The sequence below is a fragment of the Aythya ferina genome, assembly GCF_964211825.1.
Source record: "Aythya ferina genome assembly, chromosome: Z".
In the NCBI taxonomy this organism is placed as follows: Eukaryota; Metazoa; Chordata; class Aves; order Anseriformes; family Anatidae; genus Aythya; species Aythya ferina.
Genome location: NC_140299.1, coordinates 12,890,705 through 12,916,674, shown reverse-complemented (window position 1 = coordinate 12,916,674; position 25,970 = coordinate 12,890,705). Strand labels below are relative to the sequence as shown.

At 38.0% G+C, this 25,970-nt stretch overlaps 1 protein-coding gene and 1 long non-coding RNA gene across 8 annotated transcripts in view; one reads left to right on the top strand and one right to left on the bottom strand.

Annotated features, from left to right (window-relative positions):
- The window catches only part of NIPBL (NIPBL cohesin loading factor), a 162,699-nt gene extending 146,927 nt beyond the window's left edge, over positions 1-15,772 (bottom strand). For 6 of the 7 annotated variants that reach the window (XM_084505082.1, XM_084505087.1, XM_084505088.1 and 3 more), the window contains exon 1: positions 15,566-15,772. The gene's annotated coding sequence lies outside the window, so the exon portion shown is untranslated. Of the gene's footprint in view, positions 1-14,791; positions 15,421-15,565 lie in introns of those variants that run through there. The other variant, XM_084505083.1, reaches the window with a different exon arrangement.
- LOC311427610 lies at positions 15,694-18,032 on the top strand. Its single transcript, XR_014687450.1, has 2 exons — positions 15,694-15,773; positions 17,065-18,032. It is a non-coding gene; the product is annotated as an uncharacterized lncRNA (long non-coding RNA).
- The last annotated feature ends 7,938 nt before the right edge of the window (positions 18,033-25,970 follow it).

Sequence of the window (25,970 nt, the reverse complement as noted above, 5' to 3'; positions counted from 1 at the left end):
TATGACAATCTATCTGGTAACATGGTTAAAAAAAAAAAAAAAAAATTAAAAAATAAAAATAAAATTTCCACCTTAAATCCTTATCCCCAGGGGATAGGGAAACAAGTAATCCAGAATGGACTGTTAGATCATTAGTAACTACGGCATACAGCAGCACTATCACTATCTACATTTTTAATCTACTTTTTAAAGCCTGTCCTTTTCGCAGGTATAAATTAAACCATGCTGTTAAATAGGGTTCTTACCATAAAAAGTAAATATAACTTGGTGAAAAAAATTTATTCATCAATTTTTAAATAAAAACATTTTTCCTTAATTTTCCACTTTTAGAACCAGGAGATCATAGCCGTGTAGCTCAACTATTTCTCACTACAACTCAACAGTTTTGAATAAACTAGACTTACACAATTTTAATACCATTCAAAGCTCTACTGTGGTGAAAGGATTCCTGTTTGGGTAAACATAATTTAGAATGGGATATACAGTGACTAAGCATGGTCACCCCTAATAAACCCCTGCATTCTTAAAACAGATAGTAAATTAATTTAATGTAACCCACAAAAGGTTTTATTAATAGTCCTTATGCTCTGCAAGTACTATACTGTCCAACCTGTACAACAACAATTTATAACACAAGAAATTTGAAAATTTACCTATAAAGCTATTCTTCATTGGCTGCCATAATTTTCCTAGTTAGCCTTGATGCAATCACTGCATATGCAATATTTTTCTAAGCTTAAGGAAATGTAGATGTAGCAGTCCTGATGATGGGAAGCTATACAGCCATGTGACCATTGCCTTATCATAGAAACATGGCCCAAAAGGGTTATGGGTGAGAGGTGACAAACTGAACTATAGGCATCTAAACCCCCCCAGTCTTCTGTTTTCTAAACTCACACCTGATAAACAGAGTTTTTGCCAGCTACAGGAATATTAAAAAACAAAACAAAAACAAAACACATTAGTACCATAACAACCAAACATATTCCAGAAGTTCTAGCCATCTCCTGTAATGTCTTGGAATACTTGCCTATTTAGCAAAATTTAAAATCATCCATGAGATCAAAGCTGTCTAAGGCTCTCTGAAGTGGACTGTAATAGGATCTAGAAAATAACAGGAAAATCAAGAAGCAATTGCAAGATCCATACAAAATTGTACAACTATTATCCTGCACATGTACAAAAGAGAAATAGCCAGACATTTAAAAATATTACTCAGATTACATTACCACGTATGAAGTCATGTAAATTAAGTATAGAGGAGAGACACTAGTGAAAATCTTACTTCCCTCACCATCAATTGCTAGAGAGACAGAAATTACATGAATCCTTTCTCCCAGAAGTTGTTCATTAAATTGAATGGAAAATATTAAAACTTGAATTTTTGCTCAGAAGCAATTATTAGGCTACGGACAGTTGTAAGATACTGACTGAACTGCCAAGCTGCCTACAATATGGGAAGGTGAAGAAGGCCCAGAAACTGCTCCACGATGGTTAGATCAGTCCTTGCACGATCAAGCCAAGACAATCCATAGCGAATCCTCCTCTCCCTGCCTGTAACCAGCCTTTATCCCCTACATTCTTTATTCTTCCGGCACTTTACTCTAAACGATGACCATCTTCTACATGCTTCTTTTCTTAAGGATCTAAGACTCACTACAGTGGAATAGAGGGCTAATTATAGCCCTTAATTTCTCTAAGGTATTAATACCAAGCCTTCTACTACAGAATTCAGACAGCAGCATTGTCCCAGCTGTTGCTAAGGCAAAGGTGAACCGTGGCCCATATACTACAGAGACACAAACAGCAGCCATAATTGACCATGCACATGAATCAGTACATAAAATGAAGACTAGATCACTCAGTGATGCTTGATTTTCTAATATTAATAGAATGTACATGATTCTGTGCTGAACACTTTATTTAACCTGTTCAACTGCAACAAAGAGTTGGTTTTCTCTAGGAAGGGGATGTATTTTAAAATACATTACGACATGAAGAGTGCTGAAAAAGCATTAAAAGGCCACTGAAATGGGATGATCATATTTTTCAATGATTTAAACACTAAAGACTTTAAATCACACTAAAATAACAATGTTATGTATTTCAGGTTATCCTATTATGAGATAGATACACCTAGTGTTATTTGCCTGCCATCCTTAGCTGAGCAATGAAGATCGGTACGCGCAAGGTAAGATGCGTTGCTATACGTATGCATGGCAGTACCCATAAGGGAAAGCTAAAGATGATCTCTGCTGTTTTCCTTGGGATGCAGGTGATACACACCCACCTTTTAGAAAGGTGGCTCATCTTTCTCGTGTGAGACATTATTTCACAAATGTCGCAAACTCATTTTGGAGAAGATCCTCGGTCCTCTGTAGCCTTGCTATTGCAGAACGAATAGAATCAATTTGCTTTTTTCCAAACTGAAAATCACTTTAGCACAAAGAGGGCCCAGAGGCTACACATCCTTATGGGAAAATTCTGGCAATACAGACATTAAAAATGAACCATGACACCCTGCTAGCCTGATTCACATGACATTGAAACAGAGACCAGAAGCAGCTGAAATGGATCAGGCCTCAACTACTTTAAACTGGCATCAAGACTGATGCATACACTCAAGTGTAATAAGAAGTAGCTATTCTGAGTTTCTTGTCTTCCCTTTTTACTTCAAATGCTGAGGTACCTATACAGGTAGGGACGCTGTTCTTTGCTAGCCATTTATCTAGCACTTCAAACTTCTGAGTTCCTGTCCTGTTTTCTCCTGATGTTGAACCCACCACCAACCTCTGTGATAAAACTTACAACTTAGAGGAGAGCAGCTAAGTAGAAATAAGGAAAAGATCTGTTCCTGTGGCAACACAGACCCTCTTCTCAAAAACAAACAAACAAAAGCAAAATTTTAACTCACAGGACATGATCCAGGGACACATCTCAATTCATAAACCTTTCTTCTCTTTAACAGTTGCCAGGGGAGACCATAAATTGCGACATGCAGAACCACAAATGGCCTTCCCAGGCCACATGTTTAACATGACTGTCTGCATGTTTTGGCACACATGATAATATTTGTATGAGACAAGTTTATATTGGCAATAGTATTCTGTATAGTACTAACTTGCTATCTCACATTATCCAATATTAATTTACATTTGTGTTTACGAGCTTCTTACTACAAAGAATTTGATCTCCCTCCACTGCTAATTATTCCTAATGTTTACTCCTAGCAAACATATTCTTCTAGATCTTCTATAACACTGGCTCTCAAGTAGGTGTTTTGCTTTGTTTTCAGTTTTTTAATTCCTGAAAGACTTAAGGCAAGGTTTTAAACATGACTCTATCCTTTTCCATGGAAAAGTATCTGGATCATTATCCAATCATACATAAAAACATTTTACACAGATGATATAAATTCTACCAACTTATCTGAATGTTAACGTCACATTAACAAACCATTGATTAGCACATTAGTAAGCTACACGAATGCTGAATTCATTAAGCTATGTTCAGAATTCAGAAAGTTACTGCAAGGAAACCACAGAAGTGAGAGCCTACTGTTACATCTTAGCAATGAGCACTCCCAGCCACAGTCCAACACCTTCTCTTCCCCCATACCCTCCATTCCACAAGTCTTTATCCTATGAAGTTTAATAAAATGTTTAACATTTATTATGACAAAACCCTAATTAACCACAAGAACAACACCAAGCAACTAAGACGGAGTCATTAGAGTTACTGTTGGTCTTAGTGGGGTAAATCTAACCTATACAGTGATTATATACTATTTAAATAAAAATAAAAGCACTTCTTGAATAGTCTTGTGTGTTCCAATTTAAAATCATTGAGCTCAGTGACTAAATATTTTACTATATTTGAGTACCCTAAGATACAGGGACCAACCTATTTAAAGTCCAGCTGAGAATTCTAACTTATTTCAGGAAGCAAATATGTTGACATGTATCAATTTCAAATAATTATACCTGTATAAGCACACTGAAAATGGACATTTCCACAACAATCATTTTAAAGCACTGACATGCAACCCTACTAATAAGCCCACATGCAATTTGATTTACAGAATATTTTATTCACCGTAATCACATATGTGAAACTAAAATGTACTCAAGACTAATGTCATCTTCCTAATACTCTAAGTCTTCCACAAGAAAACTAAAGTACACCCATCTTCTAGTTTTTGTTTCTTTTTCATTATAAACAGCATGAGCATATAAGCCTGATGATCATAAAACAGACTATGTTTTTCTGTTCTTGCCTAAAATAGTTGACTTCATGTATGCATAACAAGCTTTATGATATCTTCTAACTGGATTTAAAAATTAATATATCTTAGAATGAGATATTTCATCCATTTTTACTGTCCTTCTCAAAAAACTTTTTCAAATTCACACCTGTATCAGTAATTAGGTGTAGGTAGGAGACCTTCAACAGTTTGCTGTTGAAGCTACTCATCAGCTGACTTTCAATAATTGCGCATATACACACTTAGCCCATGAAAAATGCAAACTAATTCAACCTTCCTTAGCCAGCAATGAAACAGGGTTAAATTAAATCGAGTTATGTGCCATTGCCACAGGCTACATATATACAATTGAACATTCACCGTAGCTGAACATGCAATAACTTCAAATTACCAGGACTTAACAAGTTATGTAGAATCTTCCGAAGTCCATCTACGGAACTGTTTTATATGACTTCATTGACTAATTATTTATCAAGATGTGATTAAGAACTTGCTGAATCCCATGACATCGTATGTCTAATTTGAGCCTAGAAAAAGGATTTGTCAGAAATAAACACAAACATTTACAGAAAGAGAGAGAAATCCTATTTGAAGTCTACTAATTCAATATAATTTTTAACATGGCACTAAATTAAATAAGTAGCTTTCATTTTTCTTCCTCAAGGTTGCAGACAGATTACAATGTGATATGAAAACTGAGAATGTTTACCTTGTGGTATTACGATGGTTTGTTCATATAATAATATTTAGAGAATTACAGACAAAACAGTTTTTAAACCAAACCATTTTTATTGCAATTCCTCAAATATTTTAATGATATATTCTGTGGTAAAAATAAATGATCTACTTCTGTAAATAACATGACTAACCTTTACATCATACTAGATAGAAGCAGACGGAATTACTCCAGTGAGTAAATATGCAGAGCCATAACTCTAAATAATCTTTTACAATAGTGACCCTAGAGTGCATAGTGTGTTCCTACAACTCTCCATCTATGCCATTAGTCACCTAAGTTCCCACCAATAAAGTTCACCTACAGTTTTGCTTCAGCATATGCTGGAACTGCCACTATTTTTGCAGAATTAAAAAGCTCAACACCTGTTCTGCATCTAAACCAGGGCAAGATCCTCACAGTAGGAAAAGTCCAGTTACATACACACACATTTTGAATGCACAGAGAACTGAGTACTTCACACCATAGCCACTGCCTTCATCCCTTCACCCAAAATCTCAGCTGCACTGAAGACCACTTGCTTGGGATAGCAGATACCCAGATTCTAACATCCTCCTCAGTAGCAGGTGGTTCAAACGTATATTTGTCACTATCCATTAGAGTCTTCCATTAGCTCTAAGACTTTATGAGGTAGCAGGCATACCCTTCACTTCCTTTTGAAGGAGTAGTAGTACATCACACCACATTGCAAAGAAAATTAATTAGAACAGGGAAAGAGCCTTAAAGAGAGAATATGAGTATCAAATAAATTGATTTAAACTCTCTTTTAGGAGGTAAAAATCTCTTCAACATTTTCTATTGACTAACCTATATAGGTATTTTGCTCAGCACCACTGGAGTTATCAGTTCCATTTGGCAAGCTCACACATCTCAAATTTGTGACTGACACAAGGGGGCCAACCTGCTCAACAGCAGTATCACGACAATGAAGCCCCTTTTTGATCTCATTCCAATTCCTTTTTATGATGCAGAAATCAAGTTTACAATTTTACTTACTATACTGTGGTAGTTTACAAGACAACACTTAAAAAGATGTAGTAGATACATTCTAACAAACATTAGAATTCATAATTTAAAATGTTGAAGATCTAACTTTAATGAACTTTTTAAAACAGAACATTCAACACAGAAAAGAAGTCAGCCTTCACATCAACAGATACTTAAACATCACATTGTCTGTGCATCCACCCAAATTCAAAGCTTTCTGGACTTCTATCAGGAAACCCCCCACACCCGGGCTAAAAGATCACATTTGCAAAGTCAATCAAAAGTTAATAAATGCCCCTTGCACTCAGGAATTCTGTCAGCCTTTTGATTATATAATCACGTAACATTCCCCTCCCACTCATAGGCCCAATCTCCTTTCAGTGTACAGGAGGGATCTGCTCTGGAGATGAATCAGAAGCTATTCATAAGGCTATAAGGTCAGTTATATACATGACTCTTGAAGTAAAAGTGGAAGAAGTATGAAGCAAAAGAAGCCAGAGATCAGACTGCAGGAAAAAAAATGCTGCTTTTAGGAACCTGATTCCACTTCTATTACTAACAGTAAATATTTCTGTGTTTCTTTTTTCCTGAATGCTCTGACACCTAGTTTGAAGAAGTACTGATTAGCTATATTGTAACCAAAATTAATGAAATGTGCTATAATACTATCACATGTTAGGATTTAAAAAAGCAGGTTAATTTAAATGTCAGGTCCTACAGCTGCTCTAGTTGGACTTCCGGAGTCATAGAGCTAATGACCAACTTTTACATCCCATTTCCTAACTTTTTAAGATTACATTCTCTGCTCAAAAACATTAAAAAAAAAAAAAAAAAAAACAAAACACATTTGTGAAGCATTCCGATATTCCAATGCAAGCTACAGAAAAGCCTGTGAAGAAATTAAGATTTCTATCTCTGGAGCAGGGTCTAATGATGTGAAGTGATTAAGGCGAAGGACTATAGATTGAACACCAAAGAGATATCAAAATATTTAAACATAAAAAACAGGACTGGAAGCAATCTCAGGAGTCTATCCCTTTCCCTAGGACAGGATCAACAATCTCTAAAGCTGATCCTATGAGACATCAATCTAATCTGTTGTTTTTCTTGTTTTGTTTTAAATCTCTATTAAGGAAGCTACTTTTATTTAACACAGTCAGTGAAATAGGCATCTTGTCATAGGAACAGTGACAGTGGACTTCAGGACTACCACAATGTATTCATAAAGATGCCAAATGCAGGCTACACAGATAATCTGTACTACAGATTTCCCTACCATTTGCAATTACAAGATGTACTCCACATTTCTGGGCTTTTTTCTCATTATGTGATTTCCTCAGTTAAAAAAAAAAAAAAAAAAAAAAAAGGCAATTCTAACAACAAATTCCTGTGTGTGAAATAATGCTTCTTTCCCCAGCCAATCCTTGTTTTGTAGTTTTGGCTTCTCAGGCAGTTTGCTCCACCTACCCTCGCTGGCCTCTCTCAGAAGATACTTCCCACTCATTCTCACCGCTACACAGTTTCCCTTGACTCTACACCCAGTTCCAGACCGCTCTCCTCTTAGTTTCTTGTTAAAACTATTTCACAGCTCTTCCTGCAGCTTCACCAAGGACACTTGCATCTGTCCCACCCACTCCCATACCAGTCCTGTCAGGTAGTCATCATTTCCTTAGGAACTCCAAGGTCTTACCCTCCTCCCAAATTCTTGCCCTTCAAGCTCCCATTCCCTCCCCATCTGTGCAAATTCTGTTCCCTCTTCTCCTCCATGTGTTCGCCTTTCCGAACACAAGTAACCTCAGTTCTTGTCTTTTCCACACCTGAACAAATCAACGCTGTGGATAAGCACTGAACAGCCACCTGCAAACAAAGCAGTCCGCACCACATCCCAGTGCTTATAACCAACCGTACTTACTTGGAGAAGTCCTGTTGTGCACACAGCATTTTCCAACTTTAATATTTACAATCAGGGAAGCCAACTAATTTTTCAGACACCAGTAACTTGCATAATTTTTTGACAGATTTTCAAATGGCAACAAAATGCACATTCCTACTGCAAAACTCTCCTCACTCAAATTTTAAGATTGTCTCTCAAAAAATGGGGAAGTTCAAATGACTTGAAGAAGAAGTCAGAAATTATCTTTGAACATTTTTTTCTCTAGGTTGACCCTTAGAATCCAATGAACATTTTTTGTTTAATAGCAATAGTGACCAAGTGTTTTAATAAAGCTTTAATGGCAATCATCCCAGCATGGACACTTTCAGCCAATGTGACTGAAGTTTAGCAAAGTCAGAAGTAAAGTCAGTGCCTTTTAATAGTGCTAGAAAACCGAGAGGAGTCACTACCAGTCTCATCTATACAAAATAAGTAGGGAGCAACATATATTTTAGAAATTGACTAGCAACACTTAAGCAATATTTCAATTGCTTATATAATTGCCAAATTCTAGTATAAAGCTTTTTCTATGTTACAGGTTATTCCTAAATAGGAGTTAAAAAAAAAAAAAAAAAGCCAGAAAGAACCAATCATAACTGAGCATGCTATTGGAAAACAATTCAATTCCCATTATTCAAACAAAGAAAAACCAAAAATGGAATACCTTGCAATAAAAAACAATCATGTCTACTAGCTTTTGAGTGAGAAATTTTGCAAATAAATAGTTGGGCAGATTTTTAATTTTCCATTCAGAAAAAAAAACATAACTTTAACTGGTTTTATATCTCCACAAAGCACTCTCCATGCATCCTTACAACACTTCTATTATAGCCTTACCAAATTTTTTCCAGCTTTTAAATTACATAAAACATGTTCCAGCTTATTTTTCCCAAAGCTACGTAAGTATCTGCTGTGTAGCATCCAATGAGACCTCTGAATTCTGCCTTCCCCTCCCCCTCCCCAGTTAATGACCAGAAAGCATCTCTGAAGAAAAAGTGATAGCTACATATCTGAATGGAAGATGAAGTGGGACAGTCTTTATTGAAACCTAAGACATGAAAATAAATTTTCAGAGAAAAAATATTTGTAACTTCATCCTTTCTGAGTATCTGTTCAACACAGAAGAGAGATTGTTAGTACAGACATAAGAGATAGGGGTTGCACTGTCACAGACACGTGCTTACATTCCAGGAGTTTGGTAAGATACATTAGCAAAAAAAAAAAAAAAAAAAAAGGAGAGAGAGAGAGAGAGAAAGAGGGTTAGAACTATAAAGCCAAGCATTAAAGTATTAAAAAATGTCAGAATTATGGTTGCTTACACCTACAATTCAGTCCCATGTGTAAGACAGTGTTGCATAGCAAAAAGAGATTCTCTAAGGGATGTTGCATTTCTATTAATAAATTTCAATAACATACAGTTAATAAAAACAAACAATTAAAAAAAAAAAATATATATATATATCCAGAAGATCTTCTGCTGGAAACTGCCAATGTGTCAAAAACAACTCTTACTGCAAAAAGAAAAAAAAAAAAAAAAAAAAAAGGAAAGAAAAAAAAGCAGCTTATTTTCACAGATAACTTTCATCACTGGGAAAGTAAAGTAAAGGAAAAAAAAAAAAAAAAAAAAGAAAAAAAAAAGACTTAGAACTACTTGTTCTACCTGTTCCATACCCAGAGCCTACTGGCCATAATTAGAGCAGATGATTACAACATAAAAAGCTATATGTGGAGGAAAAAGAGGTTCAAGAACAATCTGTCTAATACAGATTGAAGTTGGGCTTCCTACATCCCAAAGGCAACATTTTGGCTAAGAACACACATACTATACCTAGAATGGTCCTGCTTTCCTAACACAGTCATACAAGTCAGCATAAATATTAACTGGACAACAGAAAAACACTGCAATGAAATGGTCTGACCACTAGGCTGCAGAAGTTTGCATTTCCAGTTTACATGAACTATTACCACTCTAAAAGGCAAAGTGTCATCCTTCATGGCCAATAGCCAATGCTTAGGACATTCTCCATGGTTGCTAGCTCCTGCTGGAAGAAGCATTCTGAATGTCTCCAATATTGTGGACAAGCTATTAATCACATACAGGTTTTGGATTATTATCCAGTTGCTGTCTCTGATTTTCCTATAGAGATTTTGGGTTCTTCACATTATGGAGGGAGATTATTTTTAATTTTTCAGGACAGGAAATCTATTTTTGGAAATCTTGGCATGACCGAGACAGTTGAAACTGAAAAGATGTCTAGACTATCAGTGAAAACTCACTGTATACTTCTTAGGGATGCAGCATGAGCAACAATGGGCCTGCTATGTTGAAGTGCGAGACACAGCGACAAATAAAATGAAAGAAAATAATGTTATGAACTCACTACATGCTGTAAAATAAGTAAATATCTCCAGAATAAACGTATCAATTTACACATTCAAGATTTATAAACACTTTTAAAACTCAAAATTTTGACTGAGTTTCAATCTTCCATCTAGAAAAATTGAAATAAAATATTATGGATAAGCTAAAGACATAACCTCTAATATTTGTAAAGCATAGATATATATTTTGATGATAATTTTCTGATGAAAACACCTCAGCATTCACTGAAAGACCTGGATGCAATGCAGCAAGTAGTAAGGCAGCAGGCTGCACACTGTATGACAAAGAAGAACAAACACATAAACTGGGTTATAACAGTATACCGGTCAGCTGGCATTTCCCATGCACTGTGTGAGGCACTGAATAGCGGCTGTAAGGGTAAGGGTGAAGTACAATAATGTAGTTAAAGGCCCAGTGTATGGTATAGGGGACTAGATCATGTTTGTTTCTGAAGTCTTAGCTTGTTCCTTCCTTATCTGAGTGCCTGACTTTACAGCCTGATGTTTTTAACACAGTTCCTGTAAAATGCATTTCGTGTCTACACATACACACTGCTGCTGCAAAAAAAACACAAAGTGTGTCATATCAAACTGTAGCAATGATGTGAATGGGAATATCTCACCACAAAAAGAATTCTGAGATCTGCAATTGAAAAACCACTTAGAACTAGCTGACATAAACACTGAAAACAATAAGATACAGTCTTCTAGAATTTGTTCTGACTGAAAGCCTTTACCATAAAAATGCTCCTCAATGTTAATGTTTATTAAAAAGTTACTTGTGTAAACCAAGTAGGCACCTTCATGTACAGCACCAACAACTACATTCAATTTAACTGGATTTCCCTTTAGTTTATACACACAGCTGGGCCAAAACCCTTTCTCCACTCCCTTTTGCTAGTGAGATTTTCCACAGTGAACAGTTGGGACAGGAAGTGAGACATAAATGATAGCTCCTGTACAATATCCTCAAACACAATGTCCTCACTCCTGAAGTACAGCAGACACTGATAAAAAGTACTTCTCTCCCACATGTTTGCACCTCAGGATCATCTACTAAGTATGGCTGTAACACTAATAAAATAAAATAAAATAAAATAAAATAAAATAAAATAAAATAAAATAAAATAAAATAAAATAAAATAAAATAAAATAAAATAAAATAAAATAAAATAAAATAAAAACACAAATATAGATTAATTGTATGAAAAGGTTTTATAATACTTTCACTTCAAAAGTACTTCCTTTTTTGGCTGTTAAAGAAGGCCATTATCATATGGGGTTATTACCAATAATATACAGGTATCATCAATTTTAAGCATTTCCTTGTGGGCTGCTCACCTTGTTACTGCTGATGGCTGAAAAATCCGAAACTAACCTAACCTGTACTATTTCTAATAAAGATATACATATAAAGGAATACTGGGAAAAAAAAAAAAAAAAAGTTGTATTATATTGAAACTGCCAATGTGTTGTTTCTTTGTTTTTCAAATGTTAAATATTTCTAATAACATATTTTGCTACAATAAACAGCTATTCTAACACTGGATGATCCACCTCACACCTACCAGACACTAACCTCTAAGGTTACCATAACTTATATTTTTCCAATTAAGGATGCCCATAATTGCTGCCAAAATGTCCACACATTGTTGAATATAGAATATATTCCTCTAGAATAATTTATAGAAAGCATGAACTTCTGAATTTGAAAACAATTTATACCTTAGCTCTCTATATTCAGGATATATTTCACCTAGCTACTAGCAATTGTCCACTAACTTTACGTTTGTTGTGTAATATTTATGAAATTAATATTAATATAAATTTAATAGGATGACTTTAACACTTTGTAATATAATACATACATAAAAATACCACATTTACTGCTGAACACACAGAAAATTGCAATAGGAAACTCACTACACCAATCCTTGGCTCAAATCAATTCACACTTTTGATGTTTTTTTCATCTAGTATCCTTCAAAATATAGCAAACTATGTTATCAAGGGATATACACACAAACCATTCAGGATTAAGGCTGCAATCTCTTTTTCGTTATACAAACAACAAAACAACATGGTTCTAACCCAAAGGCTACACATTGCCTTGATTCTGCAAGAAGAGTCAGTCACATGAACACTATTGTTGATGGAGTCCCAAACATGCAATGAGGTTGCACTGGGGTTCAGGTACTCATGCAGAACACTGATGTGCAAATGATTTTATTGGTGTAATTTTGCTTCTCTGATCCTTCACTTTGTTTCTCTCAAATTAAAATAAAATATTTCAAATGTAAAAAAATAAAAATAAAAATAAAAATAAAAATAAAAATGTTTTTAGCGGTATGCCTATTTCTATGTCCTTATACAAAAAAGATAAAAACAGTTGTACAAGATAGCAAAAGCTTCAGGGAAATGCTTTTTGTTGGAATAACTTCAGGGAAAACATTCAAGCAGTTGAGAGAAAAAAGTATAAATAAAATATGTACATAGAAGAGGAATTCAGAACATACAAGGTAGTCAAAAGTACCAAGTAAAAGATAACAAAAAGAAAAAAAAAAAACTCTTTTAGTTAAAATAATTGCTACAACTAATATCTCAACAAAAAAATAATTTTGTATTTCCAAAACATGCATAAAATAACTAAAACCTTAAGCAGTTAGATGTTATGACAAGCAGTGGATCAGTATAAACTCCTAATGCTAGGGAAAATAAAGTATGAAAGTGAAATAGTCATGTTCCCTCCCCCTACAAACACTTAACTATGGCCTACATAGTGAAAAAAAAAAAAAAAAAAGGAAAACAACACTAAAATGTCATCTTACATTTCTACATTAAATACTTCTGCCTTAAATTTACAATTCCAAAAGCATGCTAAAACAAATAATTGAGGATTAACCATGTATAGTTCAGAAGAACAAAAACAAAAAGCTCACTACAAATCACAAATAGCCAGCACCTTAAGTTTCCCTCTATAAATACGCCTATTTTTGGTATCAGAAAAGTGCATGCTTTCTGACAAAAAAAAAAAAAAAAAAAAAGCTGTAAACAGAACGCTGGAAAGATAAACTTGACAGGAACTACATAACTACAGTGGCTGATTTCCTGTTCGTATCTCATATTTCAGTAAACCTCCTTAAATGAAAAATAAGGCAGAGAAATTCACAACTATTAGCTTAACAAACGCATTTTCGTTAAAACGGGAGTTGTTTTAATCAACGAAAGAAATGCTACAGCTAACGTCGCTTTCTGATGATGAAAACTACCCAAGAACTACAAGTACTTCTGCACAGTCCTTTCTTTCCTGTAAAGCAGAGTTATACTCGGCCCCTACGCATGCTACGGATCAAAAGAAAACAGCAATTCAGCTACACGCAGAGACAGGGACAGTTCGAGACAACTAGTGGCTCCTTCTGCGATTCATAAAGTTTAAAAATAAAAAGCTGCTTTTTCGGAGTGGAAATGGTTCCTCTCCACGCACGTAGGCCTGAGGCCCTGTTGCAAACAGTGTCTAACAGGACCAGGCAGCACAAAGACAGGAATGGGAGATTAGTGGGAGGGAGGGAGGCCGGGATTGGGGCTCAGCAGGATCTTCAGGCTTTTTAAAATTCAAACTGCTCCCTGACCAATACAAATCACGGACACGCTACTGACTACTACACGGATTTACAGCATTAAAAACACGCCTTCTACGTGACAGCTATATTAACTTCACCCCTTTAAACATGTATCAGGGCACTCGGAGGCACCCCCGCGCAGTTTTTAAGGCTCTAAACCACAATACCCGAGAAAGTTGCTATATTAGATACAATAACCAGCTATTACTACAACATATCTGCTCAAAGAGCTTAAAAACCTACTTTAAAAATAGATGAATTATAAAATGTTACTACTTGTTTACCATCTGCAAATTCCCTTTCTATATGAAAGGTGAAACTGGGTACCTCAAAATTTCCCTCAATTATGTAATTTCTGAAGGAGTACTTTTACAAGTTCGCAGGGCGTTTGTTTTACATCTACTTCAGTTTTTCACAACACTCTCAACTCTGCCACATGCTAAGTCCAAGATTTTTCCTTACTGAAAATTAGCCACCGTTTATGTATAAAGGCCTGACACTTAATCAACAGTCACTTACAAAACGCATTTGACCTGTTAAAATGACACCTAATTACATATTCAAACATCACGGACACAAACAGCCAATAACAACCCCAGGCTCTCAAAGTGATATGGCCTGACAAGAAAGGATGACACTTTTCAACATTCCTCACTTTTCACTTGGTTCAATTTATCTTTGATTCCCGACTTCTAAGGGCAAGATCTCATCTTCATCCCGGTCCCCGAAATGTCACGAACGCACCGCTTCACACGCGACCCCTTCCCCATTTTCTGTTTCTTAGAAGGCACGAAATAGCATTTCTCGTGAATTTTGGACGTATTCCCCCAACGTCTACAGCGCGTAAACATTAAGATTGCGTGGAATACCTGGCACGATACGCTCCTCTCTCCGTATTTTCTGGGTCTGCAGGTGTCCGTGCCGTGTCAATCACCCCACAAGCTCTAGTTTTATGCTATAAATACGCGAAGTGATTAACGCGCTGATCAATCGCTTTATTATTCGGAGATCAAGCGTTTGCACGTTATAAATCCATCTCCACGCCAACTTTTGCGTGTTCGGAGCGGAGTTGGGGAGAAACCCGGAGAGGGGGATTTTTTGCTCCTGGGCTATTTACATTGTCTCTCTCTCCCCCTGCTCCTCCGCTCACTCCTTCCTCAGTTCAGGGGGCTGTCTGCGCTGGGACCTCGCCTCCCGGCCCTGGCGAAGTTGTAAATATGGCACGGGCTCCGCGCACACTCGCGGCATTGTTTCCTTCCTCCTGCTTGCTGCTCCTCTCCGGGCCGAGGCCTGTCACCGAGCAGCCGCTTCGCCTCTCCCTTTAATCCTCGAGCTGGAGGAAAGGCGCTGGCCGCCGGGGCCTGCGCTCTCCGCCGGGCCTAGGCCTGCCGGCAGCCCGGGAGGAGCCCACCTCCTCCGCCAGCGCCGCGCCGGCAGCACGGGGGGGCTGCGAGACCGACACCTCGGCCGCCCGCTGCCCTCCGCCCCCGGAGCGGGGCCTGGGCTGCCGGCAGCGCTTGGGCCGCCGAGGGAAGGGGGGGGGGGAAGGCTGGCAGGCCCGGCCCGCTGGCGGAGAGGGCAGGGAGGGGAAGGGGAGACGGCGACGACGACGACGACGGGGAGGGAGGGGGGGGGGGAATTACCTGAGCAAATCGGCGTCTGAATCCGACGGGGAGCCGGGAGAGGGGGCGAGCAATCCGCCCCCCTCCCTCCTCAGAGGAGCCGCCGCTGCTGGGCCGCCGCCGCGGAGCAGGAGGAGGAGGAGGAGGAGGGGAGATAATATAACAACAATAATCCGGGCCGGGAGGGGGGCTGGCTCCTCTTCCGTCTCCTCCTCGGTGCAGCGAACATGTAGAGCCGGGGGGGGGGGGTGGTGGTGGTGGTGGTGAGGGGGGGGGGGTAAAGCGGCCGGCGCGGATCCCGTCCCCCTGCGGCCGCCTCACAACATGGGCACGGGCCGGGCCGAACCGGTTCCGAGAGGCGCCCCGGGGCCGGGGGGGGGCGGCCGGGAGAAGGGAGGGAGGGAGAGAGGGAGGGAGGGAGGCGGGGGGGGGGGGCAGCGCTGCCGGGGGCCGCCGCCGCCGCTCCCTCGGTGCGCGACTGCGGGAGGCGGGCGGGGGAGCGAAGAGCAGGGAGGGAGGAGGAGGAGGAGGAGGGGGGGGGGGGGGCGGCCGGGGCACGGCGAGTCGGTACCGGGCGGGGGGGCGGGGGGAGGAGGAGGAGGAGGAGGAGGGGGGAGGAAGGCTCCCGTGCGTCGCTCTCGCTCCCTCTCAGAACAAAATGCCGACCGGAAGTGCAGCGGCAGGAATGACTCCCTCCACCGGCGCCAGGCGCCAACAGCCTCCCCCTTCCCTCCGCCGCCTCCTCCTCCTCCTCCACCTCCACCTCCTCCTCCTCCTCCTCCTCCTTCTCCTTCTTCTCCTCCTCGGCCGCTCGCTCGCTCGCTCCGACGGCGCCGCGACTCCGCGATAGCCCCGGCGATAGCGCGACGACAGAGCGCCGGCAGCGCGCCGCTCCCCACACAGCGCCGCCGCACGCCCGGCCGAGCCGCCGCCGCCCCGCTGCCTCCCCCCCGTCCCCACCCGCCGGAGAGCTTCTCCCTTTCTTTCTTTTTTTTTTCTTTCTATTTTTTTTCTCTATTTTTTTTTTTTTAATTTTTTTCTTCTTTTTTTTTTTTTTTTCTTCCCCTGCCGGTGCTGGGCCGGCGGCCGTTGGGAAGCGGAGGCGTCCGGGGTCTGTTTCCGCCGGCCCCTGAGGGCTGCAGGCCGGCGGGGGCGCTCCTCGGGGCCGCCGCCGCCCTCCGCGTCCTTCTCCAGGGGCTCTCCGAGGCCGAGCCGCAACTCCCGGTGTCGGGGCGAGGGATCTGCAGCTGGACGTACAGCAGTTTTTCTTGTTTGTTTGTTTGTTTGTTTTTGTTTTTTTGTTTTTTTGTTTTTTTTCCTGGACGAGCACGGGGGAAAAAATGCAGGTGTTGAGGTGTTGAGCCTCACCGCTGGAGGGTGATGCTCCCCCCCCCCCCCCCCCCCCCCCCCCGTGCCCCGACAGCAGGTTTACTGGAAATATTTTAATCCTGGGCTGTGCTGGACTGTTTGGAGAAAGAGAATCCTAGTCTGAAAGGGTTTACGTTTTTTCCTCTGTACAGGTAAAACCGTGAATAAAGCATAGCAAGGAAGCTGCTACGCCTAATGAATTAACTGTGTCTTCTCACAGCTCACTTCTGTTGTTTTGCTCCTTGATACTGGGACAAAAATCACATTTAGAGGAAGCCTGGCTCATCTGCGGACTTCAGGATTCACCATAAAGTTGGACACAGCTAGCTAGCTGTAAATATCCTGTGGCATATAAACACACTCTTTCAGTTCTGGATGGATATGATTTGCACAAAGAGATAATACTGTACACAAATGCACTTGAATCTTGAATCCAGGTCTTGCACTTGAATCCAGGTCTTAGGATTTCCTGAACCAATGCTCTGTCTTTAAAGCAGAGTTAAAACGCATCTCTTAAGCTTAAACTATCAAATTCCTAATGTTGGATGAATCAAAGTTTGTTTTACAAGTGTGTTTATTTGAAAGTACAGAAATGAAGATGGCACTGGAGAATACGGTAATTCAGTCCTTCTATCTAATGGGTGTGCACTCATGTAAGTTTAATGGAGACAGAGTAAACCAGGCTCTGAAAGAAATGTATTACATACCTGTGTTCCAAGTTAATATAAAAGGTCCCAATCCTACAATTGTTTATGCATTTTCAGATTGTCCATTTGAAATAAAGGGAAATTACTGGTGTAGTTGATAAACCATGTTCATAGATCTTTGTGCTTATTTTAATAGAGTTCAATTCTGTAAGTCAAGGGAGAAAATGTATATAATTTTGTAATAAACTAAAGTTGAATAAGCTACCTATTTAGAGTTCCCATGCGTGTATGTATGTGGGCATACACACCTGTGAATTCAAAGGAAAATGTGATTCTAAAATGACAAGCTGGCCCGGGAATACTACTTTAATCTGCTTCTAACTTATTGTTAATAATTTGTGTTGTTGGAGTATTTATATTATTTTTTTTTTTAGTTGGTGATTCACTGTATAAATAAAATGTAAATACCGCAATTTTGTTTTTTATATGCCAGGGTCTTCCATATCAGATATGGCTTAGCCAGTCCAAACATCAGTATAAGACACAACAGGTATTTGATTCTTCTGTTTCAGTAAGAATTTTCCAGTGAGAATCTCACCAGCCCATTTTATGCTTTTATAATCCTTTTTAACTAAAGGAATTTGTAGAAATGGTCATTTTGTTTGATTACTATGGCATTACTATTACCTGCACAAGAAAATAACTCATTTAATAATTGTTTTAGAAAGTGTTACTGTAACACTTAGAAGTAAACAAGGATTTTCTTCCTTAAGGGAAATCAAATTAAGGAGGTTTTATTCCATTAGATATTACTGTAATTCACTTCTAAAAATGAAAGGTCAAATTCTTTGACTGGGTTCAGACAAATGGTTCCCCGTATTACTTTTGTCTTCAAATTGTCTTCTCAACAACAATTTATTGCAGAATGAGAGCTCACGTGTGTTTCTACAAATATTTTAGTACATATGGGTGTATCCCATTATATGTGAAATGGCCAAGAAATGGGATAATAGCAAGCATTTCAGAATACTATCAGAAAACATTTTAAAAGATACTTTAAACCTCATTTCTGCTCCAGGCCTTAGTCATGGGGTGGAGGTAGTCCTAATCTGTATGGGAGGAGCTATGCAGTCATACAACCATGACTGTGGCACACTAAGGAGTGAACACTGCACTAAACAAAGCTGGTAGCAGTGCGGAGGAGGGCAAAACTCTCTGAATTCTCCTGATAAATCCACACCTATAGAGCCGTGAAAATGAGCTGCAAATTTCAGGGTGAAGTTTTAGAACCTAATCCTGCTGCCTTTGAAGTCAAGGGAGAACATGTCTTTTGCTTTAGAGAATGACTGGGCTCTCATAAATCTAAAGTATTTTGCACAGTCAGTTATTCTGAGACTCATTACTTGTCCTTCAAAGAGAACAAATAATTCGGTGCTTTTAATGTAACTTTAAAAGTCAGGAATTAAAGATCTTCATGCATACAATACTCTTTTCAAAACATGTTTCTCAAACCCTTTTCACCAAAGTATGTTAGTTGTAGGTATCACTCTTGCTGCTGTTTATGACTGTGTACTGAGACAAAAAGCTTTCCACTTGCAAAGACAGTATGCATGTGTGTTCTGCTGAAAATAGCGAAGAGTCCTTTCTGCCCTCTGCATTCTGATGTTCACCTCCCTGACATCAACATGTTGTTATTCAGCGCCATAAATTATACACAGTATGTAAAATAATAGTAAAAACACACCTAGCACCAATGTTTTCTTAGAGGTTGCTTGCTGCCATTAGATGTTTTCTCTAGAATGCATGAAACATGTACTGTACTTTTCCACTTTTGGTTTATTTAATGGCTGGTTTAACATACAGTTGCATGTCATTTTAATTAATTAATGGGATGCACAGACATTGTTACATTCACCTCTTATTAATTGATAGTTTGTATGCATTTCAGGACAGAATTTTTAACTAAATGCGATGTGTAAGTAAAATCAAAAATGTGGATGCCCCCTCCCTGTAAGTGCTCAAGGCCAAGCTGGATGGGCAACCTGTTCTGGTGGGAGGTGTCCCTGCCCATGGCAGGGGGTTGGAACTGGGTGATATTTTAAGGTCCCTTTCAACCCAAACCATTCTCCAATTCTATGGTTGTGTATTTTTCTAGTGGTCAAAGTTTCCTACACGATGGTGGGAAATCACTATATAGTGATGTAATTGTTAGATATCACCTTAAATTTAAGTATTGAAATTATTGGGAATTTGGTGTTAAGACTCGACTACAGAAGTGAGTAGAATGAATGTAATGATAAATGCTGTATAACAAGTAATATAAAGTTACATTCTTTGCATTAACTTTAGATCACAGTAGCAAATAATAGCACCACATAATTAATTCTCTGGGGAATATTCATTGTAAGTAAGTAAGCAGCCTGAATGTCAGATCAGGACTTAAGTAGTAGAGGTAAAATAAAGAGCCAAGGAAGCCTGCATATTGAGGTGTAAATTAGCTGTACAATTACATGTTGCAAGTTTACAATTTGATGGTGACTATTTTTTTTTCCCTTTTTGGTAAGCCAGATGATGGTAACATTTTCCCCCTTATTCTAAGTATTTAGCATAAATTTCCAACAAGAATTTCACAACATGAAATAATACTATTTCATTTTTCAATTTCTTCTAAATTACACACTTGCATCATCTCAATGGTGTCAAGAACGTGCTACCGTTTGTACGAGGACAGGATATGGATTATTTGGCAGATACATCTTTTGAAATGTATACTAGTAAAAAAGTTTTCTGTGAAAGAAAACGATAGATTTAACCCAAGTATTTTCATTTGAATGTTACAGTCAGTTCCTGATTATTCAAAGCACTAGGGATTTTGAATAAAGTTAAAATACAGATAATGTGAAAGGGGTGTTTTAGACTATAAAATACAATAGTAAAATGTACTATGTAACAGAAAAAGAAGTCAGACAGATTATTCTTCTGGACAAGTAGCCTTGTAGCCCTTCCTGGTATTGTTGTATAAGGGCCACTACAGACCAAGTGACAGTTGTTTTTGTAAGGATGATCAGTTATCATACATTGTCATAGAAAAAAATCCGAAACCTGAAGAGGCTCCTGAGAGACATTTCTGTGGATACAGTTCACCATAGATGAACTTCAGAAAGGAAGCAGGTACTGATTCCTACAAATTCTTTTTTCTTTTAATTTTCACTCTTAAAAAAAGTAAACAGAACCAAAACCCTGAACCTCATAACTTTATTCTCTCAAAAGTCTCTTTTTGGACATGCACTGGGAAAGCAACTTAATGCAATGTTTTATAATAGAGACATAACTGGGTGCCAGTTATATAACAAATTCTGTACAATTTCATAGGAGCTGTGAAGGCTAACATGGATTATTTTGAAAGACAAGGATAAAAACATTATTTTTGTTGTAGTTTTTTCACTTTTTAAGGTGTAAAGGTAAATCAATACTGCTGTCATGGGCTACCAAGTCAACGTGGACATTCATCTTCTGGCAAAGGACGAAAGTTAAAAATTGGCCTAAAGGGCAATTCAGCACAAGCCAACAGCCACTCTTGTATGGATTAAAGACACATGAGAACATCTTATCATGCTTAAAATGCCTTGCCACTCCCTTTTTAATGAACTTGCCAGTAAAAGTAAGATTTAAGACAGACAGATGATTATCTAAATCATGTATGTTAAAAGAGCTTCTTGGGCTTAGGCCTCTAAAAAGGCCTTTAAAAGAAAGCAGAACTTTTCCATTCCTCAGATACTGAGTGCATCTCAGCCAACATACTCAACGTCTACCTATAAACTAAAAGGTTATATGTATGCCTGGGAATGTTGTCTGGCATTGAGGCTAATAGCCACATAATGTTTAATGCCTACATTACTAAACTCCTTAATTCATTACAACAGGATAGACACATGCATCTACTGCCCATTGGGAATGGTTCCTGACTCAGTGTCACTAACTCCCAAACTGTGCCCAGGAATTGTTTGGGAGAATGCATGCCGGCATGCTTTTAGTCTGTGCCAAGGTCTGTCTGAACACTAATACACAGTTTTTAGACAAATTATTTCCAGTGTCTCTGAATGTTTTGTGGCAGTTTCATTTACATAACATTTTAGAGACACACCTAATGCTGTCTCCTCAAAATGATAATCAAAATGAAGGCAAGTAACAGAGAACCATGCTGCCCCACCTAGAGATAAATCATCTTTGTATTTCCAATTAATTCTTTATTGAAGTCATCATATATTCAGCATCTAACGTTTTAACCACAAAACATCACAAAAAAAAGTTTATTGGAATTTGGCCATCAAGTTATATACTGGTTCATCTGAAGGCATGTGGTCGCTAAAAAATAGTAAAATGTAATTCATTGTTTTTAAGCTAAATATGGAAAAGGAATAAGGACAAATACAACATCACTAGGTAGTTTCCAGATGATGAATATCCTCTTACACATTCTTTTCTCCAAAAAGGGGAGAAAAAGAAAAAGGATGATTCCATTTTGTAACTGGACACAATTGGCAACTTGATTCCCAGTGTGGCCATAGGGACTCACATCAGTCCATCTGCTTTGTCAGCACTTCAGAAGATGTGTGAGTGCTTCATTAACAGGCCAGAAAGCAGTATTAAGTTGTCACAGATTTAATTTCTCACAGACTTCCAACACCAAAGGCACAAAGCTTTTTTTTTTTAACTTTTGATGGGGACAATAGGTCATCCAGAAAACTGAATTGTTGACTTGGAGAAGCTGCCTAAGCTTTTACAATGCAATTACATACTGATAGATATATCTGCCTAGGTGATGCAACTCTGCTGTAGAAAAAAAAAAAAAAAAAAAAAGACCAAGAGAAAGAATATACCTTTTAGGAATGGTTAACATGGAATTTTCAAGTAGACATAACTTAAAATTCAAGTCAAAGCCATCTATTTATGAAAAATGCCCTTTTCTGCAACATGATCTATTTAAATTCTAGTTTTTCAATGTTTACATTTTTACATTTGTTCTCTGTCTGTTTTAAAATATCTACATGACTTCCCTTAGGTTCCCTAAACATAATTCATACTTTCATCCTCGTAGAGAAGAGCAGCATAGAAAATCTTGGCCTAAGAGAAAAATGTTTGGAAAAACAAAATGATAAGCATGCAGTTTTCTGAGAGGTTACAGATAACAGGAAATTGTTTACAAATCTTGACTATAATAAAGAGCACTAGTATATACAGAATTGTTAATTTATGTTAATTTATAGTTTAAGTTACTACTAAACATTTTGTGGATTCGCCCACTTTATCTGCTGTATTCTTCATAAGGATTGCAATCCTGTGTAAGTATTGTACTCATGCAAAAGAAGACACAGTGACTGTCCTGCAGAGGCTGTACTATGTATACCTGTGCTTTTGCTTATCTGCTCTCCGTGGAGATTTCAATGCATTAAGGTAGCCTGTTATCCATAGTATTGGTGCTAGATAAAATATATTGCAGCTAGTGGTCATGAGCAGTGCTCTTTAAAATCTCTGCAAGAAGCAGTTAAACTTTGTTGAATAAGAACAGTCTCCACCAGAATATGGGTGCATGTCACCACCCAAAACAAAGGCACATGTGGGCGGCACATGTTTTGTTGGGTATTATTTTGAGGATAGGCATGTGTGAGAAAAAAGATGTAAAATGCCATAGAAACAGATGCAGAGAAGACACAGAACCCCAGACGCAGGCTGGAACACTTTCATAGCTCTAAGTAAAATGGAGCTAGAGAGATTTAAGGTGACTATCAACCAAAAAAGGACTTGAGGCTTCATGAGTGAAACTTTCCCTTGGTTTCAGAGGAAAGGCACATATGCACAATCTTTGTAAATAGAATGTATGCAAATCATAGAATCACAGAACGGTTGAGGTTGGAAGGGACCACCAGAGATCATCTAGTCCAACCCCCCAGCAGGGTCATCTAGTGCATATTTGATACTATCACATGGTTTTTCTGACAGAGACAATCCACTAGTCAAAACATGTAATATATTTCCAATTTTAAACAGTGAATTGATCAGCCATCTGAATGGATCCATAAATTATAATAACCTGGCAACACTCAAAATATAAGTTTTCCTGACAAAAAAATATATACACATGCCACATAAAACACTTTTTATACTTCTATCCACTAGATATTCTCCTGAATTTACTCATTACTTTTGTACTTTCTGTGGTTCCATTTCTGTTTCTCTACATTTCCACAGTTAAGTCAGTCTTACTCCAGGCTACCCTAGTGATCACTCTCTTCTGGTCAAAGTGTTTGTTTCTCCTGCATTTCCTTGGGCAATGTTTATCTTTTCTCTGCCATTAGACTGTGTTTTCCCTAATGTATTGGAGCGGTTTCCTTCTTGCTCCCAAGCATAAAGGCAGCATATAAAAGCCCTCATTTGCCTTCTTTTACTATCTTGACTTTTCTCATTGGGAAAAACAATTCAAAATCTGAACCCCTAATTGTTCTTCTTAAAGAATCTACCGTCTTAAAAAGGTAAGCTATGATCTTACCAGTTTTATTATTTCTGGTAATTGTGTTTACAGACTAGTTAAACTCCCCAAAGAAGAATGCATCTTTGAGTAGAAGGTGAATGTATAATTTGTTTTGGTGAGCATGCCATTTTAATTCTATTTTGCCCTGCAGAATTTATACAGAAAATGTATTTGTGCTTGAATAATGTTTGTATAAAGAAGTCTGTTACATAAGGGATAACACGTCAGTAAAGAGATTAATTGTAAAACTCATGTTATAAAACTTATATTTAAAGTATAGTACAGCATAAAATGTACTTAAAAGAAAATAGGTTCAGAAAGATTGTTATATATGCGTAGACCAGATTACACTTGAAAGTATGATCTTTCCATTTTAATTTTTTTCACACATAGTTCAAGAATCCTCACTTAGACTACACAGTAAACGTTTCATTTATTTTTTGATTTAAAATGTAAATGTTGTTCTGTGTTTATAGTTGTGAAGAATTTTGCATATTACTTATACTATGAAAAACTGGATGTTCCTTCAGAAACTTCAGAAGTACTAACGTTGACTGTCCAGCTTTGGGGAATGTTGAGTCAGGATATACAGGCTATGTATTTTGATGCTAACCTCATCTGAGTTTTCTTTAAGACAGCAGTTTAATGAAAAAATTCTCATCTAAACAAATACTAATAGAAATATAGAAGTTTGGAGGGTTTTTGTTTGTTTTAGAATCTAGATTAATAAAGGTGAATGCAGCTTTTTCTACTCCATTTGGATTTTGAATGGAGAACATCAGGTTTTATTTTATTTACAGTTAGTCCTGTGATATTTTTCTGCTCACCTTGTTTCCTAAATCTTCTCATTTATACCATGTAGAATTTCAAAAGAGAAAAATGTTTAATATTCCTGCATCGTTGGTGACTAACCCAAAAATATAATATGACCTGTGAGGAAAGGATTGTCATGTAAGTATCTTATGGCCCTTCTGTAAGTTTTTTTTTTTTCATTATTGGGAATATTGTGTAACATAACACTTGGATGACCTTCCACAGCATTGTGAACTTAGTATAAAACTGCAAAACTCTTGAACATTCAAGATCTATCACTTTATTTTTAGCTGTTACTTACATATTTTTTCTCTTTTTCAGTCCTCCTTTAAAAATCTTCCCTCCCCAAAATAATAATTAAAAAAATGTATGAAGTTTTTTCTTACCAGGCCTCTACCACTTTTGCCCTCTTCTAAAAGCAGTTCAGAGGTGTCTGTTTGAAACTTCTTTACAGATAGGGCTCTTCACATGTAATAGATACAACTTGTCCAGTACCCCAAAATTTCTTTCAAAATGCTATATACTGATGCCAATATGCCTGAAATAGAAAATTTAATATGTAATTTCAGGGAAATTATAGAACAGTAATAATCTGGTAATAGAAAAAAAACTACATGCCTAGGTAGCTATAGAATAATAGCTAGTTCTTGGCTTGGGAATGTTTTCTGCGCATTGGCAAAGATTTAAAGGCCAAGTTCTTGCAACTGTGTATGTGCCAAGGAAAAAGTTACAGTACAATTAATCTAATAGGTTTCCTCTTGTATACACACTTTCCTTTGACTGCAAAAACATACTGCAGCCTTTTTCTTAATTAAATGCTATTTTTGGCTGTGTGTTGATTTAGAGCTCAAGAAAGGGTCTGGATTGCTAGTTTAGTGGATTGAAGTCCTTATTTATCCATAAAAACAAACAGAGCAGGAACAACGATTAATGCATTCTTCCTTGTGCTGTTTCACTGTTGTGCCCCAGAAGGACCACCACAAAGGTTATAATATAGTTCAATCTCTTCCCTGTTGCATGTGGAGACTCTGCATATAGTTGTGTTATGACAGTATTACTGCTTATACTC